The sequence below is a fragment of the Micropterus salmoides genome, unplaced genomic scaffold (assembly GCF_014851395.1).
Source record: "Micropterus salmoides isolate LMB-PRFRI ecotype aquatic unplaced genomic scaffold, ASM1485139v1 Ms_hic_scaffold_3, whole genome shotgun sequence".
Classification (NCBI taxonomy): Eukaryota; Metazoa; Chordata; class Actinopteri; order Centrarchiformes; family Centrarchidae; genus Micropterus; species Micropterus salmoides.
This window is the reverse complement of record NW_024042261.1, coordinates 35377130-35400165: the sequence shown is the minus strand read 5'-3', so window position 1 is coordinate 35400165 and position 23036 is coordinate 35377130. Positions and strand designations below refer to the sequence as shown.

General features: G+C 38.9%; 1 protein-coding gene across 1 annotated transcript in view; it reads left to right on the top strand.

Annotated features, from left to right (window-relative positions):
* The window catches only part of slc8a2b (solute carrier family 8 member 2b), a 170977-nt gene that overhangs the window by 30777 nt on the left and 117164 nt on the right, over positions 1–23036 (top strand). Inside the window, exon 2 of the mRNA XM_038693590.1 lies at positions 20028–20065. The gene's annotated coding sequence lies outside the window, so the exon portion shown is untranslated. The remainder of the gene's footprint in view (positions 1–20027; positions 20066–23036) is intronic.

Genomic DNA, 23036 nt, shown 5'->3' with positions numbered 1-23036 from the left:
ATTTTTGCCACGCCTGAATTATGTGAAAGTTTGGTGAGTTTTCGAGTATGTTTAGGCCCCCAAAATTAACGTTACTTTGCTGAAAAAAGAAAGAAAGAAAATCCCTTCAGTTTCAATAGGGACCTCACACGGTTCGTGCTCGGGCCCTAATAATCCCTTCTGTCTGAGTGTTTGAACTATGCTTGGGTACCGTACATGCATTTTGTTTTTGATGAACTGGAGCAGAAAAACAGCCTGTAGTCTAGATTTTGTAATTGCTCTCATTTTGTCTGTGGAGGCCTCAAGGTGTATACAGTCCTTGACAAATGCATCCATTTGTTAAATGGTTGCGTGCCAAGCACTGTGTTTTTCATATGGATGATGCCTCATTCTGGATACAAACTGCAGCTGCTATTGTGGCGAAATTGTTAACTGTTAATTCTCCCTCAGATTTAAAATGTTCTTAATGAAATTGGATGGCCTGTACGAATCCTTTCTTTTCTTTATCCACTCACTGTGAGGGACCTCCAATCCAGGTTAATCCCAATGTATCCTTTGGTCTGTCTTCTAATTCCTCCCCACTTTGTCGTCATCCATTCATCACTTAATCTCCAGTCTCCTGTCCTCTGTGAAAAAGGTCATTATTCTGTTTAAGTGAAGATTTGGACCTCATTCTCTGGGCCCCAGCAGAAAAACCTGTTTTGTCAACTCTTTTCTGTCTGCATCAGAGCCAGCGGGCTGCTGTTGAGTGTGAGGAGAATTCATTGCTTAATTTCTATGTGGGCTAAGTGCCAGTGCAATAGGGGTGTTTTATTTAGTGAGGGGGAATACAATGAAAATGAGATCAATTAAGAGATTTAACTGCTGCTGTCTCAGCTGTCAGCAGATGTGATGGAAGGAGAGGCGGTGGAGAGAGGTAAAGAAATGGAAGGCTAACTTTAGTTTCTCATCACCAGTTACAGGCAAATGTGTGGAAAGGTGAGAAAAGACTGAGTGGACTTGTAACCGCAGGAATCAGACCTCTGACCTAACGGTTATAGGACAACATAATTTTTCTTTTGCACTTCTCACTCCACTGCGGTAGCCATCCATCTCTATATTCACTCTGCAGTAAAGGCCTCTGTCGGGTCATTTTATCACTCCATTTATTCTTATTCTTTTGCGCTGACTGCAGCCAAGTTGGCTGCCTCCCACGGCTCTGCTTTATCAGCAGCAGACCATATGTAAGACCTTCACTGTGGATAGAGGAGAGGAGAGGAGGTGAAAGCAGACAAGTGTGGAGGATAGGAAGCATGGACCTATCAAGAGATCTGGAGTCTTCCAACATGGCACCCCATTTGTTCCAATCAAAGTTGATTCATGCGGCAGAAAGAGCTTTTCAGGATTCTGCATTTTGTAGTCCATACCACATTAGCTTTGTGTGTGTCTGCACGGTCCTTCCTCGAACCAGCAACCTTGGCGGACGTGCTAATGAGGATAAATCCCATGGGCTCAAGCATCGGTCACTAGTGAGTCTCTTGAGGCGTCGGGGAATGAGGTTTACTCACTGCATAGCCTCGCTGGCTTCCGTTACATCACCACAGCTTCATTTCCTATTGCAGAGACCACTGTAGTGTCTTATGTCATGATATTACTCATTATTCTGCACCCTCAAAATGCTGCTGCCTGAGGTTTCAGCTGCATCAAAAAGAGACACCACATCACTGCTGTGCTGGCATCGCAATTGATTTTAAAATCTTACTGTTTGTTTTGAAGGTTTTCAGTTGGCTGGTTCCACGTTAAAACCCAGACCTTTAAATCGCTCAAGTCTCATCCACATCTCTGAGGTGATCTGATCATGCCTTTGCTGTTGGGGCCTCTTAGATTGTGGAACATACTCTTTCTGCACACACACTGAAAGTTTTCCGTTGTGATCTGAATGTGGTCAGTCTGCCAAAATGCTTTCTTGAAATGCTCTGAAATTCTGTGTTTTTCTTTAAATGCACAAAAATGAGTCATCTCAATGCATTTGAACAACATTGTTCTCACATAGTGAGCAGCTATGTAAATGCGGGATGATTCATCAAACAAGAACAGGTAAACAATGCAGTGTCGAGTCATCAGAGTAAAAACAAAAGGCTTACAAGAAGACATAATGTGCTTTTGAAAAGGAGATAGTTTTTAGTTGTGTATACATGGAGGGCTACATTAATGTCTATGCAGGCTTATATTCATATATCTGAATGCATGTGTGTGATTGATCCCATGCTGTGAGCTCCTGCAGGTGTTGCTGTGAGTGTCTCATTAGCTGCTGGGTAACTGTTGTGAAAGACCAGGACGACCAGCTGGTAACCTGTCAGAATTACAACAGGAACCCACACACACACACATGCACAACACACTGAACAAGAATCTGTATTCTCAAAACTTAATGAACATAATGAACACAAACACTCTGTTTCTCAAACACACCCAGTGTGTCATAGTTTTCAGCCATCAGGCCGTGGGATTAAAGACTTCGCAGCACGGAGTTTAAAGGCTCAATAAATGACACTGTTAATTATTCTGACTCTGATTATCAAGCGGTGCAGTCGCAAGGATGTTGGCAGTGTGTGTCTGTCTGGAATTTGAAAATTGAACCTGACTCATACATCAGAGCAGCAGCCATCTGTCTGGCAGGGGACGTTGGATGAGAGTTTATCGAATTTTACTGTTTTGATTTTGGAGCTATTAGAGAGACCGTGTTAGTGTGTGTGGTGTCAGTCACAATTTAAAAAGTGGTGATTGTCCCTGAACTCCACAAAACAAATATTTTAATTAAGAAAACATATATAATTTCCCATATCTCAGTGTTTATTATTTATGTTTGATTTGGCAGGGACAAATAAACATAGAATATTCACAGAATATATGTTGTCCCTTGTAGGAGCATGTACAGCTCAGCGTTAAGCCTCTGTTACTATATATGATGGTTCAGGATGATATTTACCACCTTTTTACTCTCTTTAAAACAGCCAAAATTGACATTTCTCTCAAAAAACGTACTCAGTCTTCAAAATGGCAGCAGTGGTGCAGCTTCACTTGAGTGTCCAGTCACCTGTGATTGAGATGCTGTTGACTCAAATTTACCAAAATTAAATTCTAGTGTCCCTGAGGCTGGTAATCTTCTCCGCCCACTGGAAGTGACAAATCCAAAGTGCCAAGTATAGTGTTCATGAGTCTAAATCTCTCCATCCCACCAGCTGCCACAAAAGGGAAATTTAAGCTGTGCTTAAAAAAGCTGTCCAGTATGCACCCTTTGTCCCAAGGGACAACGGATGAAAAATAGACTTTTGGCTAATTCTGGTGCATTTGCAGCAATGTTAATTAATGTACACTGTCCCTATCAAATAAACTAATAAATAAATAAATAAAATAGTTATTTTTCTTTTGGTTTTCCACATTTTCTTTCTTGGCTGTTTACACAGGAAATTACTGCATAAACAGCATATGCATACAACTTTGTAAAGCTGCTTCCAAAAAGACTCAATAACTTAATGTTATTTTTTGTCACTGCAAATATTGTTTGAGATGATTTATACTGCCCAGTGCAAGTTTTTGCAATTGTGCATGGGTCAAAAAAATATCCATCACCAACTCACTCTAAACATAACCCTAATCTGGTCCTTTTGTGAATGCACTACAGACTGAATCCTGTTCAGAATAGGATGTAGTATGAAACTGGAACAAGGAATTAGTGTGAAGGACATAGTTTTACATAATATAGAAGTTCTCACAATAACACTTGCTGTCATGTTGGACCACCTACCTGCGTTTCGTCAGTGACTCTGTAATGGTTTTTTGTTTTTTGTCACTGCAGAAGTCAGACATTATTTGAAATGACCTTTTTTATAGTTTTCAAAGACATTGTTCAAAGAAGCACTTTTCTTGGTTATTACCCTTAGTCAATGCTCTCCGGTTCTTTGATGGAGCCCGGTGTGGGCTGCAGTGTGGAGGTCTTTTACTCTAATTAACGTTTCAACCACACAATTTCAAGAGCCTTGTTATCCCATTTCAAATACTTTTTTATTTATGCAGCTGGGTATGATTTCCATGTGGAACAATAAACTACAATGAACTCTATGAAAAGCATGAAAGCATTTTAAAGTGAAGTTGCCTCTCTTTTCTCCCTGACAAAGTCTGACTCATCCTGACGCACTGAACTCAGCTGGTGTTCATTTATATTAAATCAAACGCTTCGAATTATTTGCAGGTAGAGGGGGTCTGCGTAGGTGAAGCCTGTCACAGTGTGTGATTAACAGTATGAAAATTGTTGAAGTTTGTTGGAGCAGTACAGGCTTCCTTACTTCAGATCTTCCCTAATGTTTTGTAGTAAATAAGTTGTCCAGCTTTATGTCCTCTCCAACTTTGTTTCCTTTAAGGGAAGAGGTAATAACGGTGCAAAATCTTATTTTCACATGTTAATGGAAAGGCCTGACACTCTCTCATGGCCAAATATGGAAAATGCCTTTATCTGATACTGTATCTGATAAAGGTTGCATAATCAAAAAGTCATCCATTTGTTTTTTGAATACATCTTCCTTATTTGGCTTGGAGTGTTGAGAGCTTCCTTTATCCACAGTGGCTGTTTGCTTCTTACCCTGCACCTCTCCCAAATATTGTTTTCAGCACAGTGTCTTTGTGCAGTGCATCATCCCTTTATCTATTATCTGTCCAGACTTCTCAAAACTTCTTACAGAAATCCTGTGTGTGTGTGTGTGTGTGTGTGTGTGTGTGTGTGTGTGTGTGTGTGTGTGTGTGTGTGTGTGTGTGTTTTATCACTACATTCATATATTTGAATGCTACAGCAGTGTGCAACCTTGACCCTCTTTTTCCAAAACAAGCAGTCATGCTAATCAGAGTCAGTGGGGACGGCGAGAGAGAGAGAGCAGGGGGAAAGGGAGCACACATAGAGATGTAAAATAATAGTTCCTGTTGTTGCTAGTTTCACGTTTCTCAAGGTAGAACTGCTGATAATAAAGTTGGTTTCTCAGCTCGTGTGCTGCTGAGTGGGGAGAACCTTTTAGCAATTTGAAATTGTTGGTTGAGAACCGTGGGCTTATGCTTAGGGCTGTGCTTCCTTCTGACAGCTACCCACCAGGTAACTCAGCTAACACACCACTGAGACTGCTGTCTGCATATCAATAATAGAGTTAAGAAATAGATGCAGCCTCTGTTGTTCACTGCTGCGACACAGCCTGGTGCTGCATTGTCTCCCTGTATGTTGGTGCCACGTAGTCATGCGGGAATAAGTTGGTATGAATCAGTCACCTGCGTTCAGCTCTGCCAGTCAGAAGAAAACACTTAAACCCCAGCTGAGTCAACTTGGCTGATGAGTTGCATTTAGAACAGAGGATTTGCGGCAATGATTCATAAAACCCTGTAGAGGGTGACATAAATCCCCTGGTGGCCAAATTGGAGGTCCTCACTAGCAACAGTGGCTTTGATTGGCTGATCGAGATTCTGAAAGTACAATTCATTTACCTCAGCAGAAATTTCTTTTGTCTTTCTTTGACTTGGAACAGTCATATTGTCACTGTTGTGCCATGTGGGGTGGGGGTGGGATGTCAAACAGCTCATAAATACCGTAATTCTTCAATTAAGAGTCCCAAATAGCCACCTAACCCTTCCTGGTGTGGGAACACATTTTGACAAATAAACACCAGCCTCGATTAAACGCCTGGTCTGGTTTTTATAGAAGTTCTTTGGATGTATAAAACCTCTTGAACGCCACAGGGTCGCCCGCTTTAGCTGCTTCTAAGCTGCTTAGATCATTAATACAAATATTATTTTTTAAGCGTATGATCAATATGTCAGTATGGACATGCTACACATTGTTAGATCGGTTAGATTCTCCACAATTCAATCGTTTGGTTCATTTAACGGAAACATTAAGCCCCAAAGTCTAATTCTTATAGATTTACCGGTGAAACCTGCATGGTACAAGAGATGAAAAGGAAAAAAAAGTGCCGACTTTCGTTACCTTTGAAGCACTCCTTAAATCCAAATGTGTCCTTTTCTTGATTATTTATAGTTCTTTAGTCTGTAAGGGTCCACCGATGGAAAAAATAAAAGCAGCTTTTCATAAAATTAATCCAAGTTGTGAATCCTGTCCTGCTAACTTCTGCCACACTTCTCTCATCCTGCACCGTGTTGTTTTCATTACGTTGCTGCCTACAAAATAAAAGCGCATAAGCCATCCGCTAGAACAAATGAATGACGTGTATTTGATATTATTTGATAATTTTTATACAAGTAATGTTCTGTTTGAAATAAATAAACTCTTTCATAGTAGCCTATTTCACTTTTGTCCTATAAGGACGCCTGTCCCAAATTTAGGCAGGGTCAATTCAGTGATTTTAGCAAATAAAAAAGTTTTATGGTATGAAACCCTGAAGAAGAACTTTTTGGGCATATGCAGCTGGTGAGCAACTTTCACTGTAACCAAACTTTGCCTCGATTGGCAGGATTTCAATAATCTTTGTACTGTGTCACAGTAACCTCAGGAGATGGATACTTAGTTTTAGTATTAAATCTACCTTTTCAGTTTGCCTTATATCTCATAGTGTACCACATAAGTTAAATATTCATCAAGATTAAACCAGCAAGAACTGTTGACATCGTACTGATATTAAAATTCAGATTAGTGTACCTGCTCATGCTGCATTGCAACAATCTCATATTTGCTTATAACGGCCGTTGCCCCTGTTCAGATGCATGGATTCATGCACTTATGGTTTTTCATTTTCCATTCCCATCATCCAGTTTAGTTTATTCTTAGCACAGATACTGTATAGCTACTTCCACCATTGGATTTTCTGCATTGCAATTGCAGCACAGGATCGATTGCAAGATTTATAACCTCCAGATTCCATTGAACACACATAGACTGTATATTCGGTCCCATTAGTAGGTGCTACATACACACACAATGTATGCCACAGGTCCATTTGCACTTCCAGACCGCAAATGGCTCCTGTGCAGACATGTACAGTATGGAAAAATAAACAAGGAGGAAAGGAGAGTAAACAGATGGATTATTTATCACTGTCTTTATTTCCAAACTAATGTATTAATCATTTAACCAATGAGATGTTTGAATATTGTAATTTATTGGTAATGCTTTTAGCTCTGAGGGGGAGCAGTTGAGGTCAGGTGTGTTTGCAAGTTGTTGGAAGTGGCAGCCCTTCCGATTGTTTGCTTTTGTTCTTCTTTCTTCTTGAAGCATACTAAAATATTCACACTCAGCTGCTTTAATTATACAGAAATGCTGTATAATATTAAAGGTTTGAGGCGAAGATGTTGATTAGATGAGGGAAGTTTGAATGCATGATAAATCTGCTGAGGAAGGACTTTTCACGAATGTGTGTTTCCTGGCAGAAATGTGTGGGTGTGTTTTGCTGCTCTGGATGTGTGTGTTTGCGTGTGGGCTGTGACCCGATAGTGTGAGGGTGAGCGGTGCATGGAGGTACAACATCCTGATGAACACGACACCAGCTGAGAGACCACCTGGACAATAGAAACCTACCTGACCTGAGACGCACACACACACATCCTGAGGGTTTTTCTCTGGTGAAGGAAGGAAGGATTAAACTGTACTTGGACAGATGGTGAAAGGTGTTAAGTAGTTGAGAGAAAAAAGATGAGATGTGATGAAACAGCATTAGGATTAAAGAGTTTGTGTCTTATTCACGTTATGCTGTTAACACAACTAGTTTTCTATTGTTCTATTGTTATTTTTTAAGACTTTCATAGTAGCTTGTTGTGTAGTCTTGCAGTGTTTATCATATATAGTTGTTATGATAATACCAGTGAGCATTAGTTGTATTACAAATGGGTGTAGTTAGTATAGTTGAATGATTATTAAGTTGCCTGACAGCAAAAAATACATTTTTATTTCTGCTCATTCAGGCAAAAAGGTAAAATATTCTCTGGATCCAACCTCTTGAAAGTGAAGAGTTGCTGCTTCTGTCTTTGTAAGTTTTTGAAATGTTGGTCAGACGATACAAAAAAAATAAAATAAGACAACACCTCGGGCTTTGGAAAGCAATGATGGTGTTTTTCACTATTTTCTGACATTGTATAGACATAAAATAATTTGACAGATTTACTGATACTTAAAACAGATTAGGTTGTGTTGCCCTAAAAGACAAGTGTGTGTTTAATTGCCTGTAGAATAACAACCAGAAACATAACTTTCTAAAAATATAACTCTCACAGGGTCAAACTTAACCATGATGGGTCCACGTTCTTTACATTTCAGCACATTTTAAATTGCTGCTAGTATCTGGTAATGGAAACTGCAGTCTTGTCCATACTCCACCCTGATCTCCGTCAGTGTCAGTACAGTATAAGTCTTTAGTACAAGTGGTAGTCGCTGACAGTACATGTTGTTCTAGCTGTAGTAGTAGCAGCAGCTCCTGCAATACTAGTAGTCTCAGTGGCAGAAGACCTATAAACCGATGCAGCTGTAGTAGTGATAACTGTGGAAATAATAATAGTAGTAGTAGTATAATAGTAGTAGTCATGATCGTAGTAGCAATGGATTATTAATTAGACATTGTATTCTTTTAAATAATGATGAACCCTGCCACAGTTATTAATGCTTTATAAAGGATTGTTTTTTTAGTCTCCTCTCTGTCTGAGTTCCTGTAGAAGGGCGAGTCCCCAGTGTTTTTTCTCTGCTTCTCTAAATTAATCTTTCTCTACAGTCTATTCTCCTCTATATTGTGTTGCATCTCCATCTCAGGCCCGTGTTCACTAAACTTTGATTACATTTTTTTCCAGAGCGCTTGTGTTTTCTCTCTCTTTCTCTTTCCTATCTCCCTTTTTCTCCTTCATGCCCTCCCTCTAATGTTACATGCCATTTCCACAGAGTGCTTGTGTTTTGTGTCTCTGTTACAATCTGAAAGATTTATAGCAGCTATTTGTTCCTTTTACCGCTCTCCTTCTCTCCCTCTGTTGTGATGTGTTGGTCACGAGTCGACTGTGAGCCTGCTCCTTTAATTGAATGATGGGAGCCCGCTCCATCGTTCCTTTTCATCTCAGCGCTGCCATCTGCCTTGGCATGAAGGTCTAAATAATGGATTAATTCAAAAGGAAGCTACTGCTGTCGGTCAGTGAGAGTGATACTTTGACCCAGAGTTCAGGTCAGGGAGCAAAAAGTAACATTTCATCTATTTCAGTTATTATTTGTGAAATTCAGGAAATTTGCATCCTCTGCCCAGTGACAGGTGAAGGCCTGCAGGGGTCCAGGGATGATTAAGTGTGGTTATGGATCTAATCCTGGACTCTCAATAATTCAGAAGGGAATATAGGAAAGGTGGTCTAATTTAGGTGCAGCCCGCGCGTCCCCCGATTCTGTATTGTCCATCATGTTAAAAATGTAAGAGCTCTATTTCAAAATGATTACAGCTAACATTTTTAAGAGTCAGTGACACTTTTGTCCTAGACAATGACTGCAGGCATGGAGCTCACTTTATGGGAGGCTTTTTTTATAATCTACTCCAAATATTTTTGGCCCTTTTTTCCCAATCTTTTTCCATCATTCTGCAACGATCAAAAATAATTACACAAATCCATGCTAACCCACCCTTTACCAATTGCAGGCATGCAACAGGCATCAGGTCCTGCCTTATCCCTGTGTATCATAAAAATCAATGTTTATTCACAGTGAAAGTCAATACGTGAGCTGCATGTTTCTGCACTCATTCTGGAGACACTCAAACATTAGTGACGTAGCTATCGAAATATTCGTACATAATATGCTAACCATATTTAATCCTTTGTGACAAGAGACAAGAACAGCACATAGCAGAAAATCAGACATTAAAGTGTCTCAGTTTTCGGTTCTTTGTTTTGGAAAGCCACCCAAACCATCCTTTTCTTTTGTGACTTGGAAGTCACTGCATGGAAGTCCTGCTGAACCAACGGTATGTTAGTCTCGAGCTATTAAGATGTGTGAACACTATGCTGAAAATTATGTAAATTGATTTACAAAGTCAGTGGTTCTTGACAGAAACTGACAAAAGGAAAGGATGGAAAGTGGGAGAAAGAACAGAGAAGGAGAAAGTGATAAACGGGGAAATAATTAGTTATGAAGTGCCATATTGTGGAGGCACGTACAGTGTAGAGCGTCTTAGCTCTGTAAGCACATTAAAGGCAGCATGTTCCTGTGCAAGATGTTTAATGAATCCGTCTGAGTGATGAAGTGCCGGCTATCTACTATCATAAGAAATGTATGTTTAACATCAAAAATATGCCTGTTCCTTTCAACGGCATATCAGGGCCATTGTAGATTAAAAATAAATACATGTCAAGGCTGGGGGAGGGGGGTAATATTTGGAGAAAAAAACTCAGAATGTCGTAAATTTACACACTGAATTTAATAATACAAGACGAGAGTCATTGCAGACATAAGAGAAGAGGTGGAGCTTTCTGACAGGTTAGGCAGGTATGAGGGAAAGCATGTCCCACATCTTAGTTATTTGTCTGCAGTTCTTCACTAATATTTATGTTTTTTTATAAGAATCTCATAATACTGGTTGGTGAAATTAGCTTATATATGACAGCTCTTGTTATTAACATCTGCATACCCTGCTTTGAATAGAGCCTTAATAACACAACCATATCTGACAGGTACTATTTTCTGAGATCTCATAAATTTGTGACTTTAATGTCAGAGAATATCTTTATTATATAAAAAGTTTTTCCTACGTATGAGTGAACAATCAATGATTGCTTTTCAATTTTACAATCTTTTTGGATGTACAGTAGAACACTTTCATGACCCCAGGGTGGTGAAGGTGAGACATGTGGCAGGGCTCCTGGGAGGTGTGCCCCTCTGTCATGGAAGCACCATAGTTTCCCTCTATCACCACCCAAATGTGTCACATTTTATTCAATCTGTGGGCTAAAACATTAACATATTTTATTAAATGTCACATATGCAGGAGGTAGTAATAGAAGGCTCTTTATTCTTTATTTGGATCCCCATTTGCTTTCACAAAGTATTTGCTAGTAAAATATGCAGTTTTTTCTATTAAAATGGCTTCTCTTTGTCACCCTGCAAGCTAGAAATGATGCTAAACTTTTAATTCATCACTATGCTGAGAGACGCCTGTTACTAAAATGTCAGCCAGGACTTGTTTGACTCTGGGGAAGCACATTTGTGAGAAAAGCATAAAGAATAAAGCCCATTTAGTGCCTTTAACACTCGCCGCAGAAGAAAATATTCCAAAACAAGCCTTAAATGATTTCATTGTGATGATTAATAAAAGAGAAGGAAAGAGAAAGCAAACAAATAAAAAAATGTGCCAGTCTCTCATGACTAGACCGTTATTTTGAACCATGAGTGTAAATCTGCCTCTTATCTTTCTGCCTTAAACTCTATAAACCATTTTTTCTTGTACTTTGCTGGCACATTAGGCACACAAACCCTTCTGTCTTCAGTATTTTTGGGACACCAGACATCAAAGGGAATCCACGACAGCAGCATCAGAGCTGATTGGGTTATCTAAAGCTGCTTGCAGAAAGAAACGAGCACAACTGTAATTCAATTAGTACCCTGCACTGGTTGTCAGCTAATGATGGTAGAAGGCAGATGGCCATAGCAAATTTCACTTGTCTCTGAAGCCTCTTTCTTTCAAATAAAAGCTGCTGCCTCTAAACAATCAGCCAGGAAAACGACACTCCAGGAAACTAGTCCGTCGTTTCTGAAATCAGAGCAGCACCTGGCTGGCCTCTAGCTGCGATTTGTCCCTGAAATACTAAACACGCAAATAGATCATTTGACCTTATTATCAGAGAATTAGCAGAATGCTACTTGAGTGAGGGCCCTTCCACAGAACACTGATAGTAATCCTGAAATCTGCACAATAAGGAAATCAAAGGAATAAATAGTGTATTAATCAGAGAAATTTGTGTTTTTTTATTTTCTGAATTTAATTCCCTGTTTTCTTGTAGGGCTGTAAGAAACAAGTGAAAAGAAATAATGAGAGAAATAAGCACTGGACCATGTGAACATTTCTCTAGGGCTATAATCACTACGACTCCACACCAGCCTTCGTAACACTTAGCATGCTCATACAACTGATGGCCTGACCTCTGCCTGAATCTTGTAAATTGTATTGTTTGTGATTGTGGATGAGGGAATTGAAATGCTCTGGTGGGCTGAACTCATAATGGATGTGCAGCTGGTTTTGAAAATGGATGTGTGTTTTGTGCTTTTCACATGGGTTAATTGAACTCTTATACTCTGTGGTAGTGAGCTGGTAATTGACTGCTCTGTTCGGTTGTTAAAACAGAACTGGCAGTGAGGATATAAAAAAGTGCTAACACCAAATTCTGCTTCTTGGTCGGTGCAAGAAATGACTCGATCTCTTTCTCTTATCCATCTTTTCATAATTGTGGATCTCAGCACTAAATAGGCACCAGCAGCTGAAAATGAGAAATATTTTTTCTGACTGTTATGATATCTGGATCCCATCTGAGTGGGCAGATATCCATTGGGAGCAGAATCTAACTTGTTAAATGAGCTTAACCTGATGAGGTACTTCATGGAGTGATTGCAGCAGCACTGATAATTGACCAGTCATGGTTCAGTCCTGTGATTTGTTCTCCACACACTGACCAATGAGGCTAAGATGAGACTTAGGGTATTGTACACAAGCAGATTGATATATATTGATGATATATTAGATGACTGCGCATCTGGCAGTAAACTAAACTTGCCGACAAGCCAAATTTATATGGTAAATGATGATAAAGGTTGTTCATTAGGATGTTTGATTGCCCACCGGCTAACATCCTATCACAAAGTAGAAACAGGCAAGATGTATTGTTCATCAACGGCTAATAAAGGTGACATTTCCAGACAGACGCTTGTCATCAGAAAGAAAAAGAGAAGAAATAGAATAGAATAAATTAATTGCACACACCTGTGAAATAGGTGAAATGTCTGCTGGTGTTGTCTGATAAAGACTGTGTTTGTAAATGTCATATTTATTTGATGCTAATAAGTATCACACTTAGTTGATTCTTCTGTCTGCCACCTGTGAGGATTTTGGATGTGGAGCTATTTCGTGAACATCATATTAGTGTCACAAAGTGTGGCAAAAAAGTTGTGTTTTTACTTTAACATATTTATGGAGCACCTTATTGCAAGCTCTGTTACTAATTATGGTTAGTTAGTAACATGAAAACCATTCTTTCCAATGTGTGTGCAGTGTAAAATCACTGCAAGAAAGTAAATTCACACACATGAGAAGACTACTGAGTCAGAATTAAACAAGATAACTTGTTCAAAGAATGGCAATCTACACACACATTTTCACACCCTTTCAAAGCACCTTAAATTCACGCCCGTCACCCAGTTATATTTCCATTTTTCTTGTCTGGCGCCTGCTGTGGTGTGTAAGCAACTGTCTGGACCTCCCCACCCACCACTGGGCAACACATGTTGTGAAAGGGATTATCTGTCATTTTGAATTTAGGTCCTTTCTGTTTGTCTTCAGACTCCTATTCCATCACAAACGTCTACATTTACTGTTCAATTTCACTGAAATTGCAACCTAATGACCCTTTTTATGTAAACTGATAAATAAATGCAACATCAGAATCTCCCATTAACAGACCAGACTGTTGTTCCCTGTTTTCACGTCTCACTCCAGGTATTCATCTATCCAGTCACCTCGCTCCCCCAATCTCTGCCTCCTCATTACTGTTTCTTTAACAGCAGAGTCTGGACCAATATGCTTAGTGCTAATGGTTTCCTCAATGACAAGTATTGAAACTGAGTACCATGGTGAGAATATGTGAATATGTGAATATGTGAATATGTTCTCTTTGGAGTTTTGGGGTGAACTTTACCTCTTACCTGTCACACAGACACACAGCAACTCATAGAGACACCATATTTAATTTGACCTGCAGTGGTAGAGGTAAAGGTGGCTGTGATGCCAAAATAAACAATTTACAACATTTTAATATCCTGTCTGATGGATTCTGACTTTGAATGCCTGAGCTCTGATTGGATCAGTAGAAAGGCAGTAGTTGGATTTCTATCGAAGTATTTTATGCAGAGGGAGATCTTGACAAGTTGAGTAAGTGGATTTGAAGTTTTCTCTCATGTTGATAAAAAACAAACATTTCAAATCTTGCTTGAGGCAAAAAAAAGTAAGATACACTACAAACACTGTGCAGTGAGTTTAAATGAACTCTGGTGTATTTGGTTATTTAATTGAGCTCTAAACAACCAGGCCAACACCGCCTAAAAGGCTGGTCTGGTTCCAATCAGACTTCATGCAGTTTGTTTATGGTTTGAAAATTATGCAGAACAAAGTGTGCAGTTGCTTCTATGTATGTTTAAGGTGACCAGAATTAATCAGTGTTCATGCATTGCCTCATTTTTGTTTTTGGACTTGGACTGAAATTTGCTGATACCAAAGACTACGGACATTTACTATACATCAGTTCTTGAAAGACTTGCCTTCTCTGCGTGAGCTTTCCTACAATTTGGGATCCTTGGGTAACAATATGATTGTTGTTTGGAGGGGAAAATCAATGTGCAACCTGCACTGGCCTCATGCTTCATTGAGTTTGTCTTTACAGTATACGTGTGTGTATATGTGTGTGTTTGTGTGTGTATTAACACTGAAATATTATTTGTTTACTGTTGAGCTGTAGACATTTTATCTACCCTGTCAGAGCATGTGTTGTATGTTGTCTGTGCATGCAAGTATGTGTGTGTGTGTGTGTGTGTGTGTGTCCTGATATTGGCTCATACCTGCTTCTCTTGTTTACTGTTGCACAATATTATTAGTCCTGTGAAAATGTGTGTACGTGTGGGACTGCGTGTGTGTGTGTAGATGCTGGAAGCATAATAACAAGACAAGAGAGACAAAGCGTGGTTGACAGATAAAGAAAAACAAGACCAAAACACATCAGATGCACTAACTCTCTCTCTCTTTTCCTTGTTGACCTCGCACACACACACACACACACAAACAACACGAGGAGAGTTGCTCATTTTTTCTTGTCACCTAGCAATGAAAACAACTTTCTACATGGTTGGGAGATAGAAATAAGTTTGTGTGTGTGTGTGTGTGTGTGTGTGTGTGTGTGTGTGTGTGTGTGTGTGTGTGTGTGTTGTTTCTTGCCTCTAGCCTTCATAATATTTGTCCTCTCTCTCTCTTGTCATAGTTTGTCTCATATATTCCATATCAGCTCATATCATCACCATCCTCTGATTGGCTGGCAGGTGTGATTATAACAGGACATCTAAACAACCGTAGGGTAGTACTGTGAAAAAGTATTTTGGCTTTGTGCTGCGTTGTGAATCAGACACTTATTCAGTTCAGTTCTTTGTTTCAGAGTTATACCTTAATGCCATTCTCCATAGCTTGAATTTAAAACAGTAACTTAACAGTACTTCGATTACTAGTACACAAAAACGTGCTCGGTCATTGTAACAAGAATAAAAATGTAATTTGTTACTTCCAGTTGGTGATGTGATAACTAATTAGATCTCTGACATCACCACCGATGTGTTGTTGGACCGGGCAGAATGTGTACTTGTTAATTACGATGTTCACATTTAGCAGTAGCTTATAGGAAGCAATGATAATGATGAGCAAAAGCTAATTAAGACAGTCAGAAAACATGCTACAACACATGACAGCAGTTAGCCTGTGGCATGACTCTTGTCAGCTGAACATGATATGAATCTTGAGGACAAACGTATGAAGCAGTCTGACTTTGTACTCGGTCATTTAACTGAAAACACATTTACTGTTGGTGGTGATGAAATGCAGGTGCCACTCCCAAAACAACAGTCAACTGACAGCCTCACGTGAAAATTTGTTAATTATTCTGTTGCATTTGGGCATGAAGCGTTACAAACCCATCTAAGGCATTTTTGAAATGATGTAAAGAGCTTGTGCACTCAACATTGCCAAGTCAATCCCATAAGGCCTAAAAATATCATAATTTATGTGCCTTTTTAATTGCTTTTGTGCTTCAGTGCACCTCCCAACCAATGAATGATGTTAATTGTGAGCCAGTGTGATCTAGAAGCTTAAATCAGGTCCTTCCTTCTAACTTTGGGATCCATTGCATGCTAGTATTTGAATCAACACTTTAGAGTCTTGAGAAGTTGGCCCCCGTCCATAGTTCATCATCAAGGCAGTGAGACATTCTCTAGTTTGGTAAGCTTGGTACTGTAGCAACATGGTGGTGTGATGACGATATGTTATATTAGAAATAAAATTAGATCTGTCATAGTCATACAGGCAGTACAACAAATTTGTGACCTAAACAAAATGCTTGATCTGGCTTTGAATGATGACCTGACTAAACAGATGAACAGTTTTTTATTTATATCACAATACACTGTTACTTGCAGCTGGTCAATATCAGCAAGTGAGTGTCTTAATCTGGTTCTCCTCTTTTCTACTCTTTGCTTCCCTTCTCACAAGTACAAATGTCAGCAAACCTCGTCTGTGTGCCGTCATGTTTTTGAGTTCTTTGCCAGGTTTTTATATGTCTGTATCGTGGATAGAATTTGTCAATGTGATGCAAGTGGTGTGTGCAAGATGCACTCACAAAACTTTAAAGATGTGTAGTGGAGAGTAGTAGTTCGAAGATGGATGTGGTCCAACCAAGTGCGCCGGAAGTAGGGGGTAGGAAGTAGGTGAGGGGCTATTGGCTCCCTCACTTTACACCCCATGGCTCACATTCATTTTAAGTCATGGAATTAGCTTGCCAAGAAGGCATTTTCCAGGCAGACAAAAAACAATTGCTACATTCAATATTCAGGTTTTTGCCAAACAACTGATTATTTATCTCTTGCCAATATTGACTAACTATGTTTAATGTTGTACATTCCTTGTATCAAACCAGGGAATATTTCAGCACAACACATACACTATATACAGTAAATCTGTCAAAACTAACATAGGTTAAAAGTTGACCCTGCAGTTTACCTGTTTTGCCAAACTCACTTATCTTATGTTATGTGTTACATTGCACCATACACACAGATTTGGTGTTGCAGCTTTTGTGATCTCATTGCAAGATGGTCTGAAGTTAGAGAATACTTACTTCTATTTAACTCAAGATGTCCTGAGATGTATTGGGGCCAATCTTGGCATATTTGAATGGATCTGCTAATATAAAACTGCTCAAAATCCAGTCCTTTCTTTACTGAACTGCTTTGTCCACCTCAGCCTGCTGGTGTTGCAACACTGCTCTTCTTAACGACAGATGGCTCTACACTGCCAGCATTTCACTGCATATGAGAGTTAAAATAGTGTGTGAATGTGAAAATTTATATGGGTGCATCTTCAATTCAGACTAGGTTTGCAGAACGCCGGCACAATATTCGCTAAACTAAGATGCTAATTATAATTAGCAGTGAAAGAGCAGTGTACAAAACCTTCAGACAGCAGCTTCTCACCTGTTATAATGACAAATGTGGTGGGCAGTTGATAATATCAGCTGTCGCTAATTAACGTTAATTTTGTGAGTAACTTGATGACAGGCCAAATGAAACGTGTCTGTTGTCTGATTAACGGGCCAAAGATTAAAGCTACCCTCTGATCAAATCTGTGACATGACAGTATTGACTTGAATGGATCTTTAAGAGTTTATAATGTGTGGGAACACACTCGTCCCTCTCTTGTTCTCATTCTGGAGCGTTCCTGCACCTGTCAGCTGGCTGCTTAGGCTCTGAGTGTTTTTTACACTTTCTGACCTCTTTTAGTCTGTTTTCTTTCTCTGTCGCCATTCTTCTGTTTTCTTGTCTCTTACACACACACACACAATTTTTTTATTTTTCTTTTGTGCAAACTGATCAATAATCAATCTACTTGGCCTTGTTCTGTGAAGGTGGAAGGCCTCTTCACTATCTTAGGCACGTCTCAACAAGTGGTAAGCCAAAGAGGTGGACAGGTGGACAGACAGTCAGATAGGCAGGCAGATTGCTGAATTAGTTACTGCATCCTTGGCTAGAAATCATCTCATGACCCCCACAGCCCGCTGAGGTGTTTAAATTCCCACTCATTCTAAGTCTCAATGCTCTGTCTTATTATGTTATTTACCCAGGCAGGTTCATATTTTACTTGTTGAGTTGTAGTAAGGAAGTAAGAAAAACACCCAACCATGGCTGCAAGAATAAATGAAAACTGAGGATTTAAAGGATTAAAGCAGCCGCTGATAAAACCTCTCAGACCAAAGACACTATTGAATTGCCCCTGTATAACTCTGTGGCTGGAGTAATTGGCACCAAAACACACAACACTCAAGACAAATAAGTAATAATGTTCTTAATAGAAAAATTGACTACTGATTCTCACTGAGAACTCATTTTCCGCCAAACTGTAAAAGCCAAAAGGTTCTTTATTGAGCTGAAATGGTTTTGTTTTGGTTGAGTGTCTCAGGATATTGAGGCTGAATAGAAATTGGTTTGGTATTGGAAGGATGCTGCACTGTGGCAGATCGATCTCTGAGGAAATGTGTGTGTGTGTGTGTGTGTGTGTGTGTGTGTGTGTGTGTGTGTGTTGAATGTGTGTGAGAATGGGTATATATATATATAGTTTTCTGTAAATAATTGTGGGGTCTAGATGAGATAACTGTTGTGATTTGGTGCTATATAAATACAATTTTATTGAATTGAAGATCTCTAGTGTGGCTCCCTGAAGCTACACTTCCCCTGTTCTTGCAACTGTAACTTTCACTAACCACAAGAAAACTAAAAGGTGGAAAAGAGCACGAGTGTTACATTGTGGCTATAACAACACTGTTGACACAATGTACAGATAACCTGCAACCCCTGCTGGAGCAAGAGAACTATACAAGGATCAGTATTTAATGATTAATTAGGTTATAATCAAAACCCATGTTAAGTCTAATTTTTCGGGACGTCTGGTCACCCTAGTGTGTGTGTGTGTGTGTGTGTGTGTGTGTGTGTGTGTGTACTCAAGGGGCCTGACAATAAATTGATAAAGCAATATATCGTTTTTTATTTTCCATGATACTGTATCGATAATCCAGCCCATCATATCGATACATAATATTAATAAAAAAATAGCGCTTCGACGGTTAGCTCAATGCTAACATATAATAGGAATCTCCATTAACGTGCTAACGGACATTAGCATCGCGATCGCGAAAATACAATCTTAACATAAACTACACATTTTGCTTCACATACTGAACATCCTGAGTGAAATACTGTGCAAATATTTAAAGTACATGTTTCCTGAGCTCTGTGTGAAATAAAAAAGAGATGCTAACTTCACTGTCTTGATCTGCTAACATTACTCCACTGCTTCTGCACTCTACAGACCAGCTACAGCAACCCCAAAGGGTCATAACTCAAACCCAACATTCCCAGTGGCCTAAAAATACAGCTATCAGTAGGAAGAGAAAGGGCAGCACAACGCTGTGTCACTGAACAGTTATTAATATAATGTGATGTACAGATTAGACTTAGGTGGTACACAGCAATTTGTATTTGCTGTAAAAAAAAATTCAGTGAATCTGCATTTTATGTGCCTTTTATAAACAAATGTTTTGATAATAATTGTTCATCGTTGCTCTATAGTTTTATTTACAGACTGAGCAGAATTTTGCTGTTTTCTAACAGTTTGGATTTGCAGCAAATAAATAGTAAACCTTTTCACGGGCATTTTGTATTAATAGTTAGACAGACATTGTGATGTTAAGCAATATATCGATTATCGCAGAATTGCTGAATCGTGATATTATCGTTATCGTGAGCCATGTATCGTGTATCGTATTGTGAGGTACCCTGCAATTCCCACCCCTAGTGTACACAGGGTTACAGTGTGTAAATGTGTGTGTTGTACCTATACTGAAAATATGATGCAGTCCTTCATCTGAGAAGGGACATTGCATTTCAGAGAGTCTTTCAGAGAGTCCTCTGATTTGTTCAGTTTAAGTTTGCTTAAACCTGCTGTAATTCATTGTGTTCAGAATATCAACTAATTAAATGTCCTTAACTGTTTCAGGGAAGCTGAACACCCACAACCTCATGAGTTTGATTTGGGTAAGTAAACTGCTTTTTGTGCATTTGTGTGGGAATAAATGGTGCAGTCACAAACACACACAAATACAAGGAAGCACAACCTACTGTGATGAGCAGTTGGTTTATGCATGAACAAATGTTTCATGGGGAGAGATCCAGCTACACACACACTCATCCAACAAGAGTCTCAGTGAGGGGAGTCACGAAGAGGCTGCTTTGTTACTGAAGCCAGCTCGCTCTCTCCTCTAGTTTCCTTCCTTCTCTCTGAATACTAAACATACCATTGCTGTTATCCACTGCCAGGAAACCAATGACTGCTCTATGTGTGTGTGTGTGTGTGGGGTGGGGGGGGTTCAGTCACACATTAACCAGCTGCTCCCTATGACTTTGTCTAGTTCCATATATAAATGTGTGTTTGGAAGCAACAATGTATATCTCCGACTGCAATTTCATGCTCACATACACACAAGTGTATGACTATATATTTCACTCCAACAGAGTACTCTGTGAGCAGATATGTGTGTTTGCATGTGTGTGGGTGTCTTTCCTCAGGTTGTCATGTAATGTGCAGTGACAAACAGGCTATTACCTCCACGTTTGTAGCATTTGTCCCAAACCTGCATGTTTTCTATCTTTCCGTTGTTGTTTTTGTTGCTTTCTCTTTCACAATTTGTTATTTCTGTTTCTGCTTCATCTGTTTTCTCTTTGCTTTACAATATTTTCAAGTTTACATTCCCATATGTTTATTTTGCAAAGTTTGATACCCAGATAAAAAAATGTCAGATTACAGAAACTCACATGTGCCTGTGTATCTTATGCCAAATAAGGAAAGCAAAAGGGACTGTAGATATGGAGTACTCTATACAGAGCGCTCACTCTGTGCTTTTCATGAGACTGTTTTTCATTTTGCCCTCAAGTTTTCTTTGTGAAGATGCCACAACCTAAATTATATTGAGACAAAGAGGATAACATGGCATCTCATTTTGCGACAATGGGATGTTCTTCTCTACATCAGCCTCTTTGTTTCAGTCTGAGCATTTCTACATTAAATATCCAAGCAAAAGTGCAAATAAACTTTAAACGAATTAGATGCATTTCCATCTAGTAGTAGTGAAGGAAAGTGTTGCTAAGTTGTAAGTCTGTCTTTTGAATTGCACTGCTGTGCAATGAGACTGAAGCATTAATCAGGCTTCTTATTTGTGTACAGTAACAACACTCCACTTCAAGTGAAAGAAGCTTTTTGCAGTTTTAATCATCAATTCATGTAATGATGTGGGCAGCCATCCAATGGGATGACATAACAGTATTTGTAGAATAATTACCCCACCTTTACAGTGATTAATAGGCAATCTATTCCTTATCTTCTCTCTCCATATTTGCCAAATTGATCATTTTTTTATGTCTGTGTTTGTGTGTTTGCGTATTTTTGTGCCTATGTGTGAAAGGTGTGTTTTTTAATCATAGTTAATTAAATTATCTCATCATCTACTGTACATAAGGTTGAATAGATGTAAAAGTCCCATAAAATTAAATATGTCTCTTTAGTGTTAGCTCTGATCTACCATGGATTTTCATTTCATTTACACCTAAGATGTCAGTTGTGTTATTTTAACAAATGAACGTGTTGGCAATCTCTGATTCAGCAGAGCTATGTAGTTTTTTTTTGTGGATTTCTGGTGAAGTGAAGTGATGAAATCGGAAGTGGCAACTCAAAATGAGTGGTTTGTCTATAGCAGAAGAAGGAAAGGCAGGTACTGCAACATCAATAATTACAAAAAACTGTTTTCGTCAGCTTTTGTTGCATCTTTTCTATTTCTAGCATTTTCATTCAGGTTTCTGAACGTGCAAACAGTTAAAACAGCTGGATGGAAACATGTCTTTAGACACAAACACCATTCATGCTCATTGCTTCTGTTGCACTACATCCTCAGCCTTCCTCTTCCTTTAATCATTCCAGCATTGTTTGCCAGAAGCTTTCATATTTCCCCTTTGCTCCCAGTTGCACTGTTTGTATAATACAAATCGGTGAGCCCAGGGGGGTTGAACCCATAACCTTGATACCTTCAGGGACAAAAACAATATTACTTTTTTACTGCTGCTTCTCAACCAACAATTCAATCCATTACTTTTACTGAACCACACAGACTGATGCTCACCAGTAGTTTTTGGTTACTGGATGAAAATGATTGAAGCATAATCCATATCTCCAGTAGAACGATCTAACATTTCTCGTACTATACGTCTGAAAAAGACATAAAATCAGTACATCTGTCTTGGATTTCTGACATGTAAGTCACGACTCTTGGTATTGAATTTCTTACATGGCAACACTTTCCTTTATGTCCATTACGACATTATGCATGTATTTGCAATAAAAATACTACTGAAATCGTTAATTTTTTTATAGACCACATGCTCACAATGTGCCTTTCCCCCTTTAGTTTAATAGAAGACAGTAGAGAGGTGGGAGAAAATGAGGGGCGAAACGAGGGATGACATGCAATAACGGTCCTCGGTTGGACCACATGAAGAAATGAAAAAAGAAGCTGAATTAAAATATAAAAGATAAAAACAAAAACAATAGTCATATTGTGCAGAAAACCATGAAAAGATTCCAATTCACATGTGTTACTTTTGGTACGACATTCATATTGAATACTGGCAAGGATTTCTAGAATTACAGATCTTATTTTACATTTTCAGTGTTTGTTTGTTTGTATATGGGAGTTCAAATAAGAGCACAACTGAGACATATTGCCAGGGTTAGCTCAATAGCTGATTTGCATATATAGTCCCAACACAACTAAAAACAGAGTAAATAGATGAACATAATATTATGCATAACTGAACAATACAAAGGAGATGACTAAAATGGAATTATGTTGTACCACAATATAAACCAAAACACCTAACCTACAAATACAATAAAACTGAAATTTTAATAATAAAATAATAATGGTCAAATGTGGGTAAATTTATCAAAAATCAAAAG